This window comes from Phodopus roborovskii, unplaced genomic scaffold, assembly GCF_943737965.1.
Source record: "Phodopus roborovskii unplaced genomic scaffold, PHOROB, whole genome shotgun sequence".
Lineage (NCBI taxonomy): Eukaryota > Metazoa > Chordata > Mammalia > Rodentia > Cricetidae > Phodopus > Phodopus roborovskii.
The window spans coordinates 23,969,945-23,988,760 of NW_026126525.1; positions in this window are offsets into that span (position 1 = coordinate 23,969,945).

Here is an 18,816-nt window from a genome sequence, read left to right on the forward strand (position 1 = left end):
AACGTTCTCTTTTATAAAAAAAATGAGATTTACATATATTATAGCCTTTCAAAATTGAAGATTTACCTTCCATTGAGAATAATTAAAGATTGTGTAGACTTGTGTGCACATGCGACATTTTATTTAAATATGTTGTCCACATTTAATGGCATCTGGGAAGATGTTTCAGTGGTTCTTACAGAAGATCTTGGTTTGATTACTATCACCCACATGTTGGATGACAATGTTCCTAGTTCAGGGGATCCAACTCCCACTTCAGACCTTTATGGGCACTGGATGCACATGATGCACAGACAAGTAGACAAAATGCTCATATACATAAAATAATTAAAATAGTTTCTTTTAAATATTAAAATTAAAAATAAAATTAAGTTCACAACGGTATTTTTTTAAATTAAGAATGAAAATAAAATATGCCTAAGGTTGTCAAAGAATAATCACTAATGCAAAGAGATCACAGTATGAAAAATACCCAAAACAGCAGCTACTAAGTCTTATTTTAAGACATTTTTATCATATTACAATATAACTTCTTATTTGTTTTTATTTTGACCCCCTTCTTTTCCTTTATTAATTCTGAGAATGTAATATAATTACACAATATTTCTTCAATTCCTTTTCACCCTCCAAATTCTTTTTCCTCTCTTTCAAATTAATGGCTTCTTTTTTGATTAATTTTTATTGTATTCATATATGTACATATTTATACCTATTCATTCCTAAATATAACTTGTTGAATCCATGAGATATTACTTGCATGTATGTTTTCAGGGCTGACCATTTTAATACAGTTTTTTATTAGTTCATTGAGAATCTCAAACAATTAATTTTGATAATTTTATCCCCACTCTTCCTCTTGACTTCTAAATTCACCCCACATTTCTATGCCACTCTGGATTCCATACTTTCTTTTTCTTTATTTTTAACTTATCATGATCAATTTGTGTTGTCTACATATTCAGGGGTGTGAGGTTTTTCACTTGATCATAAGCAACCTGCCAGATACTACTCTTAATAAAAACTAATTAGACCTCCACCAGATGCCATCAATTATAATTATTTCTTTAGTGAGGAGTAGATTTTCTCAAAGTGACTTCCCTTTCCTAGAATTTTTAACCACCTAACCACCTTCATCTTTCATAAATTTTGGACAAGAAAACAAGGTGCCAAAATGTCAAACAGGCAATGGTCTTGTCATGGCCAGAAAACACTGTTTTAGTATTGTTGTCTTTGACCCCTGGCTCTAGATTTCACCTGAGCCTCAGGGTTGGAAGGAGAAGGATGATACACAAATCCCAGTTATTACTAAGTATGCCTCTGATACTTCGTCTCAACATTTTGAACAGTGGGGAGCTCCTGAGTTAACCAGGAACCACTGGATTTGAACTTCCCCATGAATAAACTTGCAGCATTGGTCAGTGATTCAGAACATTGGCCACTCTTACAGAGGACCGTATTTGATTCCCAGCCCATATATGATAGCTTAAACCATATGTAACTCCTCTTCCAGGGAATCTGATGATTTCTTCTGGCTTCCTTAAACAGCATGAACACTAATTATGTACAAATGTATATGCAGATAAAGTATACATATGCATAAAAAAGAAGAAAAAGAAAGAACACTTGTGATATAGTAATTAGATTGAATAGCCATCCCAAGATGGAACTGAAATTTGTGTAATACATAGAAATAATTGCAAGTAAAACTTTCCATTGTTTTGCATTTTAAATATAGATCTCATATTATATGAGTCACCAGAAATATATTATAAAATAAAGCATAAGGTAGAAAATTCAACAGCCCTCCTCATTCAACTCATAGACATTTATAATTTTTCCAGCAATATGATTTAAATGGCTTACATTTACTAAAGCCTTTTTTATTAAATAAAATTATTTGAATCAATTTTTAAAGCATTGAATTCCATTATTATGGCTCATGCTTTTACATCAGTGGAATAATAGTTTATGTGTTGTTATCATCATAAATTATCTTAACAAAATTTAGAATAGTTCTTTGTCTAAGTCATTTTATTCATACATTCTTGTAATAGATTAAGTTGATTCCATTGTATAGATGTGCCAAATCTTCATTATCCATTCTTCAGATGAGGGCCATCTAGGTTGCTTTCACGTTCTTCCTATTACAATAATGTTGCTATGAACAAAGTTGAACATATATCTTTGTTGTATGGATATGGATCATTTGGTTGTATGCCTAAGAGGGGGATTGCCAGGTCCTGTGGTAAACGAATTCCCATTTTCCTGAGGAACCGCCATACTGATCTCCAAAATGGCTGTACGAGTTTGCACTCCCACCAGCAGTGGAGGAGTATTCCCCTTTCTCTACATCTTCTCCAGCATAAGCTGTCATTGGTGTTTCTAATTTTAGCCAGTCTGGGAGGAGTAAGATGGTATCTGCAGAAAAAAATAATGGAATCTTATAATTCGCAGGCAAGTGGATGGCACTTGAGGAAACCATTCTGAATGAGGAAAGCCAGTCAGAAAAAGAGGAATATGGTATGTACTCGCTCATATATGGATTTTAGATCTAGAGCAAAGGATCACTATCCTATAATTCACACCACCAGAGGAACTAGGATACAAGGTGTATCCTCAGAGATTCATATAAAGTCCCTCACAGAAGGTGGAAGGGAAAAGTTCCCCAGAGCACATGAGACATGTGGGGTGAGGGCAGTGGATGGAGAGAGAAGTAAGAGAATGAGAAGGGGAGGAGAGTAAAGCACGAACAACTAGAAAGAATGAGTCAGGGTAGGCATAGAAGACAAAAGAGAGAGAGAGAGAGAGAGAATGAGAGAGAGAGAGCATAAAAGAGGGGACCATTATTGGTTTGAAGAGAAAAATGAACCTAAAGAAAGGTCTAGAGACCTACAAGACTGCTGCCAACTAACAATTTGAGCAACTGTGGAAAAGCTACCATAAATGCCCTTCCCAGATAGTGAGATCAACAACTATGGAGCCCTCATCTAAAACTAGTTGGAAAAAGAAACAAACACTCATACCTAAACACTGAGTCGAACTAGAATCCAGATGCAGAGGGAGAGGACAAGACCAGATTGCAGAAACTCATAGAGACAGCTGACCTGAAAAAGGAGGAGCTAAAGGGCCCCCACACTAATAGCTGGGAAGTCAGCATGGGACTGACTCAGCCCCCCCCCCTGAATATGGGTCTCAGCCAGAAGGACTGTGCAATCTAAGGGACCTCAGACAGTGGAACCAGGATATATTCCTAGTGCACAAAAGGACCTCGCGGGAACATCCCCCATGGAGGGATACTCCCTTAACTTAGAGACAGGAGAGAAGTCCTAGTCACTACTTCAAATGACTTGACAGATATATATGAACCCACCTGGATGGCGTTGCCATACATGTGGAATTGGGGTAGGGAGCTGGGAGGGGAGGGTGGTCAGGGTGCATGTGAGGGGGCAGAGAGTATAAGAGGGTGGAAGGGAGGGAGAGGGAACTGGGATTGATATGTAAAATAAATAAATAAATAAAATAGGTTAATTTGAAACATGGATAAAGGCAGTAACTCCACTTAGATAAGTCAAATTAGTTTTATTAACAATTCCTAAAGTTATCAGTAAGCTCAGCAGCTTTTGAAGTAGAGAACACAATGATGTCCTCAAGTGAGAGATGACAGATTAACTTCCAGGTCTCCAAAACTTACACATAGATACAGCTTCTAAGTCAGAGAGACTAGAGTCAGGCACTGTTCTTTGCTATGTCAGGTAACAACAGTTCATTTTCCCTTCGAGTCAGCACTAGCCTGAGATTATTATCATAACTTTAATTAGTGTCCTGCATAACTCCCAGGAGAATGTGCATCTCAGGAAGACAGGACTTAACTTTTGTTCATTGGTGAAGTTCACAAAGAGAACTTAGCTTGGCTGAGAATAGAAACTGACAAAATGTTTATTACTTCATGACTAGTGGTTGAATAAAATTCTACCAAAATCTCACAATGCACTTGAACTCTAAACAACACTTTAGCCATCACTCTCAATACAATAAGTTCACATGGATTGGCTCACCTTATGACTAAAGAATTACAACAGGCATAAGATTTTTCACTGGGAATTATAGGTATCATTCTTGTATTCTATAGGTGCAAAGTATGTTTCCCCTATTTCTCTTCATTTTCAGAAATTTTGAGTTACTTAGCCAAATTATTTTTTTCTATAATAGTTTAAGTGAGATAACAAGGTGACAATACAAGATAAAACCTGGAAGATATACATTAAATTAATAGACTATTTGAGAGAGTAAAATATTTGTTTTATCTATCAAATTTGAACATTCTTAATGTTAATAATACTACTTTATTTAATTTTTACTATTGTGTCATCTGCAATAACAATTACTCATTTTAACTTTTCTAAATTAATTTTATCAATTGTACCTTAATACATTCTCACAATTTAGCAAAACTTAAATTTAACATTCTTAAAAATATTTTTAAAATTTGCTACTCTACTAGACAACATTCTCTTCAAAAATTTTGAGTCATACCGAAGAGCTGGAGAATTAATAGGACAAGTCCCCCAGAGCACAGGGGAAGTTCGAGGGGCAGCGAATGGAGAGAGAAGTAGGAGAAAACGAGGGGGAGGAAAGGAAAACACATGCGACCAGGAATATTCAGCACAGTTAGGAATAGAAGACAGGAGGGAGAAAGAGAGACAGAGAGAGACAGAGAGAGAGAGAGAGAGAGAGACAGAGAGAGAGAACATAACAGAGGGAGCCAATATTGGTTTGAATATAAAATTGAACACAAAGAAAGGTCTAGAGAACTACAAGACTGCCGCCAACTAACAATTTGAGCATCCGTGGAAAGGCTACCATAAATGCTCTTCCCGGATAGTGAGATCAACAACTGGCTTATCCATGGAGCCATCATCTAATACCTGTTGGAAACAGGAGCAAACACACATACCTAAACACTGAGTTGAACTAGAACCCAGATGCAGATGGAGAGGACAAGACCAGGCAGCAGAAACACATAGAGACAGCTTACCTAAACAAGGAGGAGCTAATGGGCCACCAGACTGATAGCTGGGAAGCCAGCATGGAACTGACTCAGGCCCTCCTGATTATGGGTCTCAGCCAGAAGGACTGAGCAGTCTAAGGGACCTCAGACAGTGGAGCCAGGATGTATCCCTGGTGCACAAAAGGACCTTGCTAACACATCCCCCATGGAGGGATAACTGCCTTAATCTAGAGACAGGTGAGAAGCCCTAGTCCCTACTTCACATGACCTGTCAGATCTACATAACCCCAATTGGATGGCACTCCTCTACATATGGAATTTGGGTACGGGGATGGGAGGGGAGGGTGGTTAGGGTCCATGTGAGAGGGCAGAGAGGGTAAAGGGAGGGAGGGATAAAGGGAGGATAGGAGGGAGGGAGGGTGGGAGGGAAGGAGAGAGAAATGGGATCGACATATAAAATAATAAATTGAATAAAAAAAAATTCTTTGATTCCAAAATTTAAGTTCAAGGACAAGTTACTGGGGAAAAGGATTTCTATTTCTGTTTCCAGAGAAAATGAAAAGCTGTGGATTCCTTCCAGACTAATGTGGTTTGATCAAGCCAGACCGCCTGAAACAGAGTACCAGGTGATCCTACATTCAAAACAGCTAGACAAAGCAGCCTTACAGACTACAGCCAGGATTTCTGCATCTTCTTATTATCCCCCATGACAGTGCCCCTTACCAGTAGGAATTAGTTTGGAAAGAACGATGCCCAAATTCCCAAATATTATCTATAAATGTTTGTTTTCATTTAAATGGACTTGGATATATGAAATAAAAACAAATTTTTTGAGTCATATCGAAGAGCTAGAGGATTAAAAGTAAAGGCTATAAATAAATACTTCATAAGTTTAAATAACTTTATGCTAATATGTTGCTCCATTAAGTGTTATTGTCAATCTCTTCCTGTACTTAATTTGCAAATTAAATTGCATAAATGTATCTGTATGGAAAATCTTAGTTTAAATTTATTTCTAATAATATATGTGATTTCAGTATCATACTATGTGTATCTAAGATAAGATATCTGCAGTTACATATTATATTATTTATTAAAGCTTGCCTGAGTATTCAGAAAGCAAAGCCATCTGCAAGCTGTAAAAGCTGAGTAGTGGTGGCACATACCTTTAATCCCAGTTCTCAGGAGAAAGAGGCACAAGGTTCTCTGAGTCTAAAACCAATCTAGGCTACCTTTATTCCCAGGATATGAGAGATATACAAGGTAGAGGTACTCATTCTGAGAGTTAGTCTCTAGCCATGATGAAGAGAGTGTAGCAGTCTGAGTGAATCTGAGGAACAGTGAATTCCGGAGCAGTTTGGGCATCACCCCTTTAGTCTGAGCTGAGGTGGAAGTAAGAGCTAGTGGCTGGCTGCTTTGCTTTTCTGATCTTTAGCTTGAAGATCACTCCAATATCAGTCTCTGGATTTTGTGTTTTTCATGCACAAATACCATTCACAGATAAAAAGTACTACTGTACTCCAAGATCATCTCAATATGTTCTAAGTGCTATGAAGCACTTGGTGGCTGCTTTAATGTTATAAAATAAAAAACAAATTACATTCCCTACTAATACATTCCAATTTTATTTAGCTCATAACTAATTTTTAAAAAATCAAGACAATAATAAGTGGTTCAGAGGGGCAAGGTTTTGTTAATATAGTTTTTCACGAACTGCTTATTCTATTTATCACCAATAAAGGATCAACTATAAAAAGAAATTTTGCTATTTTCATTCCTTATTTATATCACTCTCCTCTCTTTATATAAAAAGAATTTTACTTTTTAAATGGTGTTTTGATTCTGTCTTAATGTAGTAAAAAACAAACTTCAAAGGCCAAAATAATGACTGTAGCATCAAGGTGCTTTTGGAACACAGTCTACACTATGTTCTGGATTGAAAATGTGAAAGAATAAGCCAAATCCAGAGGGTCATTGGGCTGGCAAAATAAAGTGACAGCAAGATTATTAGCAAATTGCCACCACTAAAATTAGAGTAACTCCCTGTAGTACAAGGCTTCACTTCAGACTTAAACATACTTACAACACTGCCTTATCATTTTGGCCTTTTGAGAGTTCTAAAAGCTATACAGAACATGACAGGAGAACAGCCTTTTCATTGACCCCATTCTTAACTCTGCTTTGCAATCAATTTTCCAGTGGAGATTGCAATGCATAAGTGAACTGTTTAAGGATCTGAAGGTCGAGGAGGTATGACTTTGTTGAGGTAGATATGTCCTTGCTGGAGAAACTGTGTTGCTAGAGATGGGCTTTGAGGTTTCAGAAGCCCACTTCATGCCCAACATCTGTCCATCTGCCTTGTATCTGTGTATCAGAATGGAAAGTTCTCAACTACACCTCCCGTGTTAGAAAATGAACAAAAAAGTACATGTGTGCAGTTGGTTATAACTCTGTTACAAATCACATGTCTTTATATTAAACTAGATAATGGTAATATCAATATTCATGGATAGTACAAATATTGAAATCACAATGGGTTTTAAGGTACTATAAATAGTTGATAATCATTAAGAAAATTAAAGCTGGATTGCTTAACTCAAGAGCTTGCTTCTAAACTATTGTTCTTATGGATATAATAAGTGCCATAGCCATTTGCGGTAGTAGACACAGACAACAGTCTTCACTCCAAGTCAGACTGAGTCCCATATCACCTGTACAGCTTCTTCTATCACTTTGATCACGCAGAACTGCTTAATCTCCCCAATTCATGGGTTCTTTGTGGAAAGGAGTACTAGACAACTGCCTTATAGAGGTACTGACTTAATTAAATAAGATGTTTACAGAGCCTAACACACCATCAACACATGTCGATTCTAACCCCCTTCTTGTATGTTTGATTTTATTCTGAAACATTTTAAAATTACTGTAATAGTTTGATCCAAATATAATACAGTGCATCATTTTATTTTGGCTCCATTTCACTGTTACTTAGTTAACTGAAATTGATAACAGCCAACGAAGAATTACTTGAAAATAGAACAATAGAACAAGGGAAAGAAATATGGGAAACCAGGATTATTTTCACTTTATCTCAGTAAGTTATAAAGAGTAAAACTCCAAGTTAAAAAACAATATTTATTTTCCCACTGAAGGTACTGATCTGACAGCATCTTCTATTTAAAAGTTAACACGACTCAACAGATTTGATTGAACACTTTTAGCTCATACCATTAAATTCGAATTATAAAACAAGGGTCAGATTAGTACATGTAAACCCCTTATTATAGAAAAAAGATCTTGAAGCACCTCCTGACATGCTGCAAATGTTATGTCACTACACATACAGAAATTTTTCCTGCAACTCATGCTATGCACAAAAGCATGGCCAGATCATTGCAGAGAAAGTGCAGGAGAAAACAAAGACCAAGTGCAAAGATAAAGTGCCAGTGGAGAAGGAGCATAGGGATTCTTTACAGCTTCTGAGTGAGATGCTTACTTAGGAGAATGAAGCTGAAGTGCATAGTCACAGAGGGTATCCTAATATTGACAAATCCTCTCATCTTGGTGTACCTAGAAACTTCTGTGCTCACTGTAATGTGTGGCCATGCTGCATAAGCAGTAACCCAAATTTTTAATTAAGAATGCTAAAATTCAAATCAAGGTAAAGAAAATAAAAATAGAAGCATACCTTGTAGTGGCTACAAATTATTATCCAGGTAACTGCATTAAAATAAATATTTTGCAGTGACAAATTACATACGTTTAAAAAGTTTCCCAGAGCATAAATAATGATCATAGTATTTTTTGTTTTCCACCAAATGTGAAGTAGCATTATGTGCTTTAAAAGTGTGTTCCCTTTGTCCTCAAAAAAAGTGCATCCCTTAATGTGATTTATTTTTAAAGTGATAATCTTTATCTGATTTTATAGTGGTTTGTGGTGTTTCTATTGGTAAGGGCTTTGTCTTCAATGGATGGCTGCTGCACAATTAATACAACCGTTGATGATTTCAGCCCTTTGACAATTTATCTTTATTACATATGTGTGTGTGTGAGAGAGATAGAGAGAGAGAGAGAGAGACAGAGACAGAGACAGAAACAGAGCGAGTACATGTGTGAAAGTCAGACAACAATTAATGAGTTTTTTCCACCATATGGATCTAGAAGATTGAGTTCAGGCCTTCAGGCTGGGCAGAAAGTGCCTTTATTCACTCAGCCATCTTGTAGGTCTTGTGATCATACACCAAAGGATGTTGAATCATAGCCACAAGCACACTTGCTCAGATATGTTCATAGCAGCTTTATTTATGACAGTTTCTTTAATGATGTAATAACGAATTGATATCATTGCCACTTATGTAGTACAGCAATGCCAGCATGGCAAGATATCCTAAAGTTATAATGGTGGCACTAATATCTAGGCAGTAAGCAACAGCTGTCTAATTGGATTGAAAGGAGAAATCAGAAACAGTCACTGATTTAAACCAGTATAATTCCTAACTAAATTCTGAATACTTATCCATATACACATAGAAAGTTTCGACTTTCACTTCTTATCAAGAAAGCTTATCTTTTAACACAGACAGTGTCCATTATAGAAAACAGATAATAAAAATGCAGAAAACAACTGACCATGACTTAGCTAGCCATAGCTGATGCTTCTATCATACAACTTTTACTTTTAAAACTCAGGGAACATTATGTAGAAAGAACTAAAGATTGTAAGAGACAGAAGACAAGGATGTTTCATGAAAATTTATGTTTTCTAAAATGACAGAAAAACTCTACCCATGAAATCTCAAAAATCCAGCAACCTAAACAAGACATGAACACTGACAATACCAGTTAACAACTCAGTGTAAATGATGGAAATCTAATCCAGAAATGAAGAGCTACAAACAAGTAATAACTGGTAATAGAAAGAGAATTAGTGTCCCATAGAAATGTGCTCCCCACAAGTGCTCTGCTATGAAAACCTACCTAAAAGCAACAAAACACTAAAGAGACTATGACTCTCTTTCCCTCTCCCTCTCACACACACAATATATATATATATATATATATAGAGAGAGAGAGAGAGAGAGAGAGAGAGAGAGAGAGAGGGAGGGAGGGAGGGAGGGAGAGTAACGTAATGTAATTAATGAAAAAGTGGCTAATATTTAGAGATTTGAGAAGGTTGGGTGGGAAAACATGAGAGGGGCTGGATGAAGGAGGGGGGTCTTCCCCAGGGAAGAGCACATAAATTGATTGTGCAGGGCCAAATCATCATCCATAAAAAAATATATGCAAGTAACATCATACAGATGTTATATTTAGGAATATAATATATTTAGGAATATATATATATATATATATATGGAAATACATATAGTAACACTTAGTGAAAACAAAGGTCAAGTATTTGAAGTAGAGTCAATAAAGGAATATGGAAGAGTTTGGAAGAAGGGAAGATAAGGGAGATATGAAAGGAAAATATTTTTAAAAATAATAAAAATGGCCATGTACTGGTGGTGTATGCCTTTATTCCCAGCACTCAGGATGTGGAGACAGACAGATCTCCATGAGTACATCACCAGCCATGTCTTCAAAGTGAGTTTCAGTATAGCCAGGACTGTTACACAGAATAACCCTATCTCAACAGAATAATAAGAAGAAGAATAAAGTTTATAAGTTATTATATTGGGAAAAAATGAAAAGACGTGACAACAGGAGAAGTTTTATCAGAAGACAAGGATTTTGTAGATGAAAAGGGAATAAATTGAGGATAAAATACGATCAAAAGGATATATATACACGTATGAAACTTTCAAACATTAGTTTAAAAAGTAAAGCAAGAAATTAACTTGTAATTTCTATGCATATTTTCAGGGCCAACCGCTATCAAGATTTAATAAGGATCAGGATAAACAAACAGTCTGAACAGATATTTATTCAGGGAGAAATAACTTATGACCAAGACAGATGAACACCAGCAGGTTCCACCTGATGCTTTCCTCTCCTTGTCCTGCCAGCAAGAGGGCATTCCTGGGCTCCTCCTCAGACCTAGTTCCACAAGTCACTTCTGCCCCTGGCTCCACCCCAAATGGGCGTGGTAAGTGCCACAGGAGCAGACAAAGTGAATATCTCACTACAGACTACTTGGTTTTGGATAAGAAATTGGTGTGCTTTTCCCTGGGGAAGACTATTTCTCCTAATGTCAGTATTCCTTGGTTGCCTGTAGTTCTTTGTGTAGTGTTGAGGCCTCATAATCGTTCTTCCATACATATTGGCATATCTGTTTGTTTTCATCTTATTCAGTTCTTATTAAGCAGTAATGTTGGTAAGAAATTGTGGGTGTACATTCTGACATTCCCAGGAGACACAATCTCACTGCCAATTCCCAGATTCTCTTTGTATTAGATACTTTTGCCCCTTGTGTTATATTCACACAAGGGTCTTGTCTTTATATGTATTGATCAGGTTATATTTAGGAATAGTTAAGTGTCTTAGTGTTTCTATTGTTGTGAAAAGATACCATAACCATAGCAAATCTTATAAAGGATAACATTTAATTATGTGACTTGCATGTTCATAGATTCAGTCCATTATCACCATGGTGCAAAACAGTAGCATGCAGGTAGACACTGGACTGGAGATGTAGCTGCTAGTCCTACATGTTGACCCACAGGCAACAGGAAGTTGTCTGAGAAAGTGGGCATAGCTTGATCAAAAGAGTCCTCATAGTCCACCATGACATTGACACACTTATTCTAACAAGACCATTTCTACTCCAACAAAGCCACACCTCCTGATAGTGTCATTCTCTTTTGGAATTACTTTCTTTCAAAGCACCACAATACATATATACATACATACATACATACATATATGTATGTAATAATGAAAAAAACATGAATTTTAAAGAGAGCAAATATGGGGTCTATAGGTGATTGAAGGAAGGAAAGAATGAAATGATGTAATCATATTATATCTAAAACATAAAAGTAATTTCAAAAACAAAATCAAAGTTGATTTATCATACCCATTTCTGTCCCTGACATTTCAGTATCAATCCATCATGGTCTCAGACCTGAACTGCTAGGCTGTCTAGCTCACCTTCCTCACCTAGAGTTAATCTATTATCTAGTGCTGCCAGTTTTAATTCATTAGAGCATCACTGTGGAGAACATTTTTATTTCTCTAGCTTTCTTTAATTTTACAGCAACCTGCTCAAAAATAAAGAAGCTCCCAGTCATGATTACAAGGCACCTTAGAAAAACCATCTTGCTATTGGGTTACTTACTTTCATTCCTCTAAATACTCATTTATTAGAGGCATATTTTCTATCTCTTGTTTTTACAATTCCCTTCAAAGATAATTATAAAATGTCAATTCTCAGAAAGAAAATAACATGGCAAAGGATGCTTGAGAGATGTTATGAACACCCAATGACTTAACTCACATTTGAATGTTAATTGTATTTACAACAGATGGAATGTCTTAAAAGGAGAAATTTTCTTTTTATTTTATTATTTGACCATTTCATACATGATTATAATGAGCTTTTAATATTCTTCACCACTCAGTATCCTTTCTTATTCAACTTTGATGCCTTCTTTTACTATAACCCTCTCAGTTAATTATTGTTGTCCTTGAATTTGGCTGGAAGGTTGGGAAGTATTTTTGAAGTATAATTTTACAGAATAGGTAGAGGATTCTCTTATCTTTATTTCTTAAACAACACAGGAGAAGAACTACATATACCATAAACTCATTAAAGACAACCCAAAGCCTAAAAGAATATGTGCAAGCTACATGCAAGTATTTCACATGTTATCAACAGGACTTCAACATCCACATGGAGGAGGCTACAGGCTGCAACTGTTACAGTAATACAGTTTTTGCTTTGGGTTCTTTGTCCTATGCCTCATGTATTATAAATTATTTTAATCTTTTCTGTTTGTTTGGTTGGTTGGTTGGTTTGGTTTTTGTTTTATTTATTAATTTATTTATTTTATATAACCAAGTCCATTTAAATGAAAAAAAAAAACATTTATAGACAATATTTGGGAATTTGGGAGACATTCTTTCCACGCTAATTTCTGCTGGTAAGGGGCACTGTCATGGAGGATTCGCAGAAGATGCAGTCTGTAAATCTGCTTTGTCCAGCTGTTTTGAATGTAGGATCACTTGGTACTCTGTTTCAGGCGGTCTGGCTTGATCAAACCACATTAGTCTGGAAGGAATCCACAGCTTTTCATTTTCTCTGGAAACAAAAATAGAAATCCTTTTCCCCAGTAACTTGTCCTTGAACTTAAATTTTGTAGTCAAAGCAATATTTGTATTCAATTTATTTTACATGTCATGTCGATCCCAGTACCCTCTCCCTCCATCCCTCCCACCCTCTCTCCCTCCTTTCTTCCCTCCCTCCCTCCCTTTTATCCTCTCTGCTCTCTCACATGCAACCTAACCACCTTCCCTTCCCATCCCCCTACCCCAATTCCATATGTAGAGGAGTGCCATCCAGTTGGGGTCATGTAGATCAGACAGGTCATGTGAAGTAGGGACTAGGGCTTCTCTCCTGTCTCTACATTAAGGCAGTTATCCCTCCATGGGGGATGTGTTAGCAATGTCCTTTTGTGCACCAGGAATACAACCTGGCTCCACTGTCTGAGGTCCCTTAGACTGCTCAGTCCTTCTGGCTGAGACCCATAATCAGGGGGGCCTGAGTCAGTTCCATGCTGGCTTCCCAGCTATCAGTCTGGTGGCCAGTTAGCTCCTCCTTGTTCAGGCAAGCTGTCTCTATGTGTTTCTGCCACCTGGCCTTGTCCTCTCCATCTGCATCTGGGTTCTAGTTCCACTCAGTGTTTAGGTATGGGTGTTTGTTCCTGTTTCCAACAGGTATTAGATGAGGGCTCCATGGATAAGCTAGTTGTTGATCTCACTATCCGGGAAGGGCATTTATGGTAGCCTTTCCACAGATGCTCAAATTGTTAGTTGGCGGCAGTCTTGTAGTTCTCTAGACCTTTCTTTGTGTTCAATTTTATCTTCAAACCAATAATGGCCCCATATAAAGTTGATTAGTATCCTTTCAAGGTCAGTAAAGTATTGTGGTATGATTTTAATGGGGATTGCATTGAATCTGTAGATTGCTTTTGGCAAGATTGCCATTTTTACTATGTTTATCCTACCTATCCAAGAGCATGGGAGATCTTTCCATTTTCTGGTATCTTCTTTAATTTCTTTCTTTAGAGCCACAAAGTTCTTATTATATAAGTTTTTTACTTATTTGGCAAGCGTTACACCAAGATACTTTATGTTGCTTGTGGCTATTGTAAAGGGTGATGTTTCTCTGATTTCTCTGTCTCTTTGTTGTCTGAAAAAAGTAGGGCTACTGGTTTTTTTTTTTTTTTTTTTTTTTTTTTTTTTTTGAGTTTATCTTGTATCCTGCTAGTTTGCTGAAGGTGTTTATCAGCTGTTGGAGTTCCCTGGTTTTTTGAGACAGGGTTTCTCTGTATTGTTTTGGACACTACCTCTGCCTCCGGAGTGATAGGATTAAAGGCGTGTGCCCCTAATACCAGGGTATTTAATCTTAACAATTTTCTGAAATTAATGTAATTACAATAGTCTTTTCTAATGCTTATGCTTCCAAAGCCTGACCACTAGAAATATATTGAAATATAAAGAATGAGCTTGGTTTTTTAGTGTTCTACTTTCAGAGAACCCAAAAATGAAGGACTTTGACAACAACAATGATCTCTAAGAAAGAATCTTAAAATCGAGTTGTGGGCACAGGTGGCTTCTTCCAAGACCAGCACGGGAACTATTTTTCCAGAGTCTTTGCTCCGGGTAGCTTGTATTTTGTAGACAGGCTGCATCTCTTGACTTTGCCACACCATTCTGATCTCTGTCTGCATTTGTCTTTGTGGAGTACCATTCCTCTATATAGGGCACTCCAGACACAGAAATCAACAATGAAGATTAATTCTCTCAAGCCAAGGTATGAAGGCTCTCTCCCATCTTTTTCTTCCTTCATTTACCATGTATGTTAGGAAGTATAAGCACATTCTCCTTTTGAAATGTGTGCAGTTAGTCATCTCTATCACTGAAAAAGTTCTTAAGATTCTGGAAGTCATCTCTTCAATGTGGAAATATTAGGGTAAAAGCATGTCATTTCTCAGTGTCTCTGAAAAAGTAGAATCTAACTTCTGTGAACTCTTCATGCCAGTTGCAAAGCATACATTAATCATAAAAACATAAGTCCTTAGAAAATTCTGTTAACCTACGCAGACAACAGTTCTGATTACTAGTTAGAAGAGAATGAATAATATGTGACAAATAGGCAGTGAAGCTCTCTTGCTGAGCAACAGTTATCATTTCCCTTGATGATTGCAATAGGTAGTATTGCATTGGGTTTATTAAAGAATAAAATTTATTTGAATGTTTGGAATATTTTAGCAGATTACTGTGGTGCAGTTCACATTCTAGATAATGCACGATCATTCACTGGTAAATTGTGTTCTTTACTTCCTCTGTGAGTGACTTCTAAGGGACTTTATTGTTGTTGTTGCTTCTGTTTTTTTAATGAAGATACCATTCACAGTGGATTTGGTTCATCCTAATCACATTATCCCAACTAGTTTCATCTTCTTCACCATTTTTATATATAAACTTCCATTATGAGATACCAGATTTTGGACCTCAGTCTATAGATTTGGACCCAGAATTCCATCCATAACTTATATGTCTTGGTTCAGTTAGTATGTAGTATAATGTACACCCCATACAAAACTTTCAAGCTCTATATGTATTTAGAGTAAGAGCTTTTTTTTTTTTCATTTATAAGTAGAAACTTAGAAGTAAAATGGCCAAATTGAATGTAATATTCACTGAAAATAAAGAATCATCCCAGGCTAATTATCTTATAATTGGCATTTTGCCTAGAAAGAAGGACTATTCATCTCTCATTGTTTTAGTCTCAAATCCAGAAAGAGACACATTTTCAGTAGGAGTAGCTTCAAAAGCAAAATAGACCATTAAATCTTTAGCAGAAGTTTAAAATGTTGTTACCAGAAAGTGCTTTAAATGTAGCAGGCTTTGCTGTTTTTGTTTTTCAGAATAATGCTCTGAGTCTATAATATCGTGACTTGTATGTAATTTGACATGCCTAAGATCTTAATTTGGGAGAAAGGAAACGGACACTGAACTCATAACTCCCAAAGTCTCTATTCCAAACCCAGTGATCTTTGTCTTAATATTCTTCAACTTTTCCATGGCAGTATATCTGCCACTCACATACATGTGATCATGAATTATTTCTAATTTTAATTGGTCTTTTGAATAAAAGAATTTGCCTTTTATTATCACACATTGTCTATTCTCAAGCCAGTCTTCCCTGCTGACTTCTTTTTTGGGGCACAGGAGAATTTATTGCATAATTCATAGGCCATTAATGATCTGGCAACCAGCAAAACTCATAGCATTGCAAAAAATAGCTATGTCCACTAAACAGAGAGTTTAACTGTGACTGGATGCTGTAATCAACCATAGAAGGATGCAAATAACTCTAAAGGGGACATCTTAAGCAAAGACACAAAGTATACACTTCTATCTTTTTTTATTCAAGGAAAAAAATTTTAACCAATTTCTTATTTTTTCATAATCCAACATGCACTAATCTTCTCCACACATCATACAAGCATGGAAATAATCTTTACTTTATAGTTAACAAGTATTTCTTTATTTTGAAATATTAATAGATCGTCCTTTGTACTGAAATAAAATTGGGCACACAATTAAAGTTTGGTTATTATATAATTACTAGGCTACAACAAAGGTAAAATCTTCTGCTTGCTGAATAATTTTAATTGTATCAAGTGAGTGAAAAATCTTCAGGGTGTAAAAACCTACGTTTCAGTTTTTAGCCATCCCTGATGGGTGTATTTCACGTAAGTATTTCATTTTACATAAATATGGATATAACAGTTCTGTTGGATTTCAATGGTATTCTTCCTGTCAGCTCAAATTCATCCTGGCACAAACAATACAGCTTACATGAACTATTGGACTATTGCTCTCAGATCATTCTCTGTATGAGAGATCTTACCTTGTTTCCACAGTAATTTTCTCCAGCTGTGTTGCTGATGCAGGTAATATTGAAAGCATTCATGAAATATTTGAAATCTTTCTTTTATAGTGGAAGTCATGTTCAGAGATTTCTCTGTGTTCATTCTAGGGACCTTTGACACATTGTGTACTTTTTCAAATAACTTGTGATTTATTTTACAAGTTACTAAATTTCAGCACATGAATTTTTAAAAAGCTCTTGTTCCATTATGTTCATATAATTTAATAGTCATATACACCAGTTTGCAATAAAAATATGCATGCTGTGATATATGGATTTTTTTTTCATAGTAGGAACAAATCTTTGACCTAGAGTAAACTTTTTCAACTATACCTTTTATTTTCTAAGATACAGTTCTCCATTGTATGGCTTTGATGGAACTGTATATGGATCTATATCAATTTTAGTTTTCCAGGCTTCTATATTATCATGTCCATTCAAGCAGCCTTCGATCAATATATGGCTACTTTCTTTACAATGCTGTCAAAACAGACATCTTTGTGGCTTTCTATGATATATTTATTATGTGGATTCAAACATCTATAACCTTTTCCTCTTGTTCTACAACTTTAAAGACCCCCTAAAGAAAACATGTTAAATAAAAGTCTCATTTTCAAGTTGTATGCTTGTTCTCTACACCGCCACTGTATAGGATGGAAATCTATGAAGCATTCTACTGGATAATAAAGCACAATGCTGTAAATATTTTCATATATATCTGAGCTGTATCTGTGACTCATTCTCCTGTGTCAGGTTTAAAAGCACTTCTTGGAACTAGAATGATGTGTTGGTGGTTAATATGACCATCTGCTCCTCCAGAGAACCTGGATTCATTTGATTCCTAGGAACATAATGCAATATTACAATAGAAGTATAAATTCTTAAAGGTTAAGAAATAGCTGTTTTGTTCATAGTGGGTCACTAGCACTAACTGTGGATTCAACCATACTAAGACCTTGTACATACACTGTTTTTATTGAATCAATTGGTCATTGAAGCAAGAGAAAACAAAATGAAAGTACACTGACTATACTAACTATATATATACTATTAGTGATTTAAGGATCTAAACACATAACAATTGCAAGCAATTTCAGGATTAAAAAATAATGGAGGTAAGAAATGAAGAAAGCCACACAAGAAAAAGTCACTATGGACTTCATAAAAACTTTACATAAAAATATGACCTTTAGTGCAAAAATGCCCTGATAATAAGAACAGAATACTTATCACCTAGGTATAACAACTTGCCAGCTCTGCCTTATGTGCTTGCTTTCTGCTGACTTAATTAAGCAATAGAAGTGAATGGATTTTAAAATTCAGTCATTAGTGATTTACTATGACATATAATCAATTCAAACCACTCTATGGTGTCTGTTCTCTGTTCTCAGGACACCATAGAGTGGTGAAGAAAAGAATATGATTTCAAATTGAGGGATGGAGATGTCTTAATGCTTAACAGTGTTTACTGAGATTCTGAGGACCAGAGGTTGTTTCACAGTACCCTTATTGGACACCATTATACCACCTGTTACTCCAGCTCTCAAGCATCCAGTGCCCTCTTGTGACCTTTGCAGGTTCTCGTAGTACCTGCACACAAGCATGCACTTTCTGGTGTATACACACACACACACACACACACACACACACACACGTGTACACACACACACACACATGTGTACACACACACACACACACTAAAGAT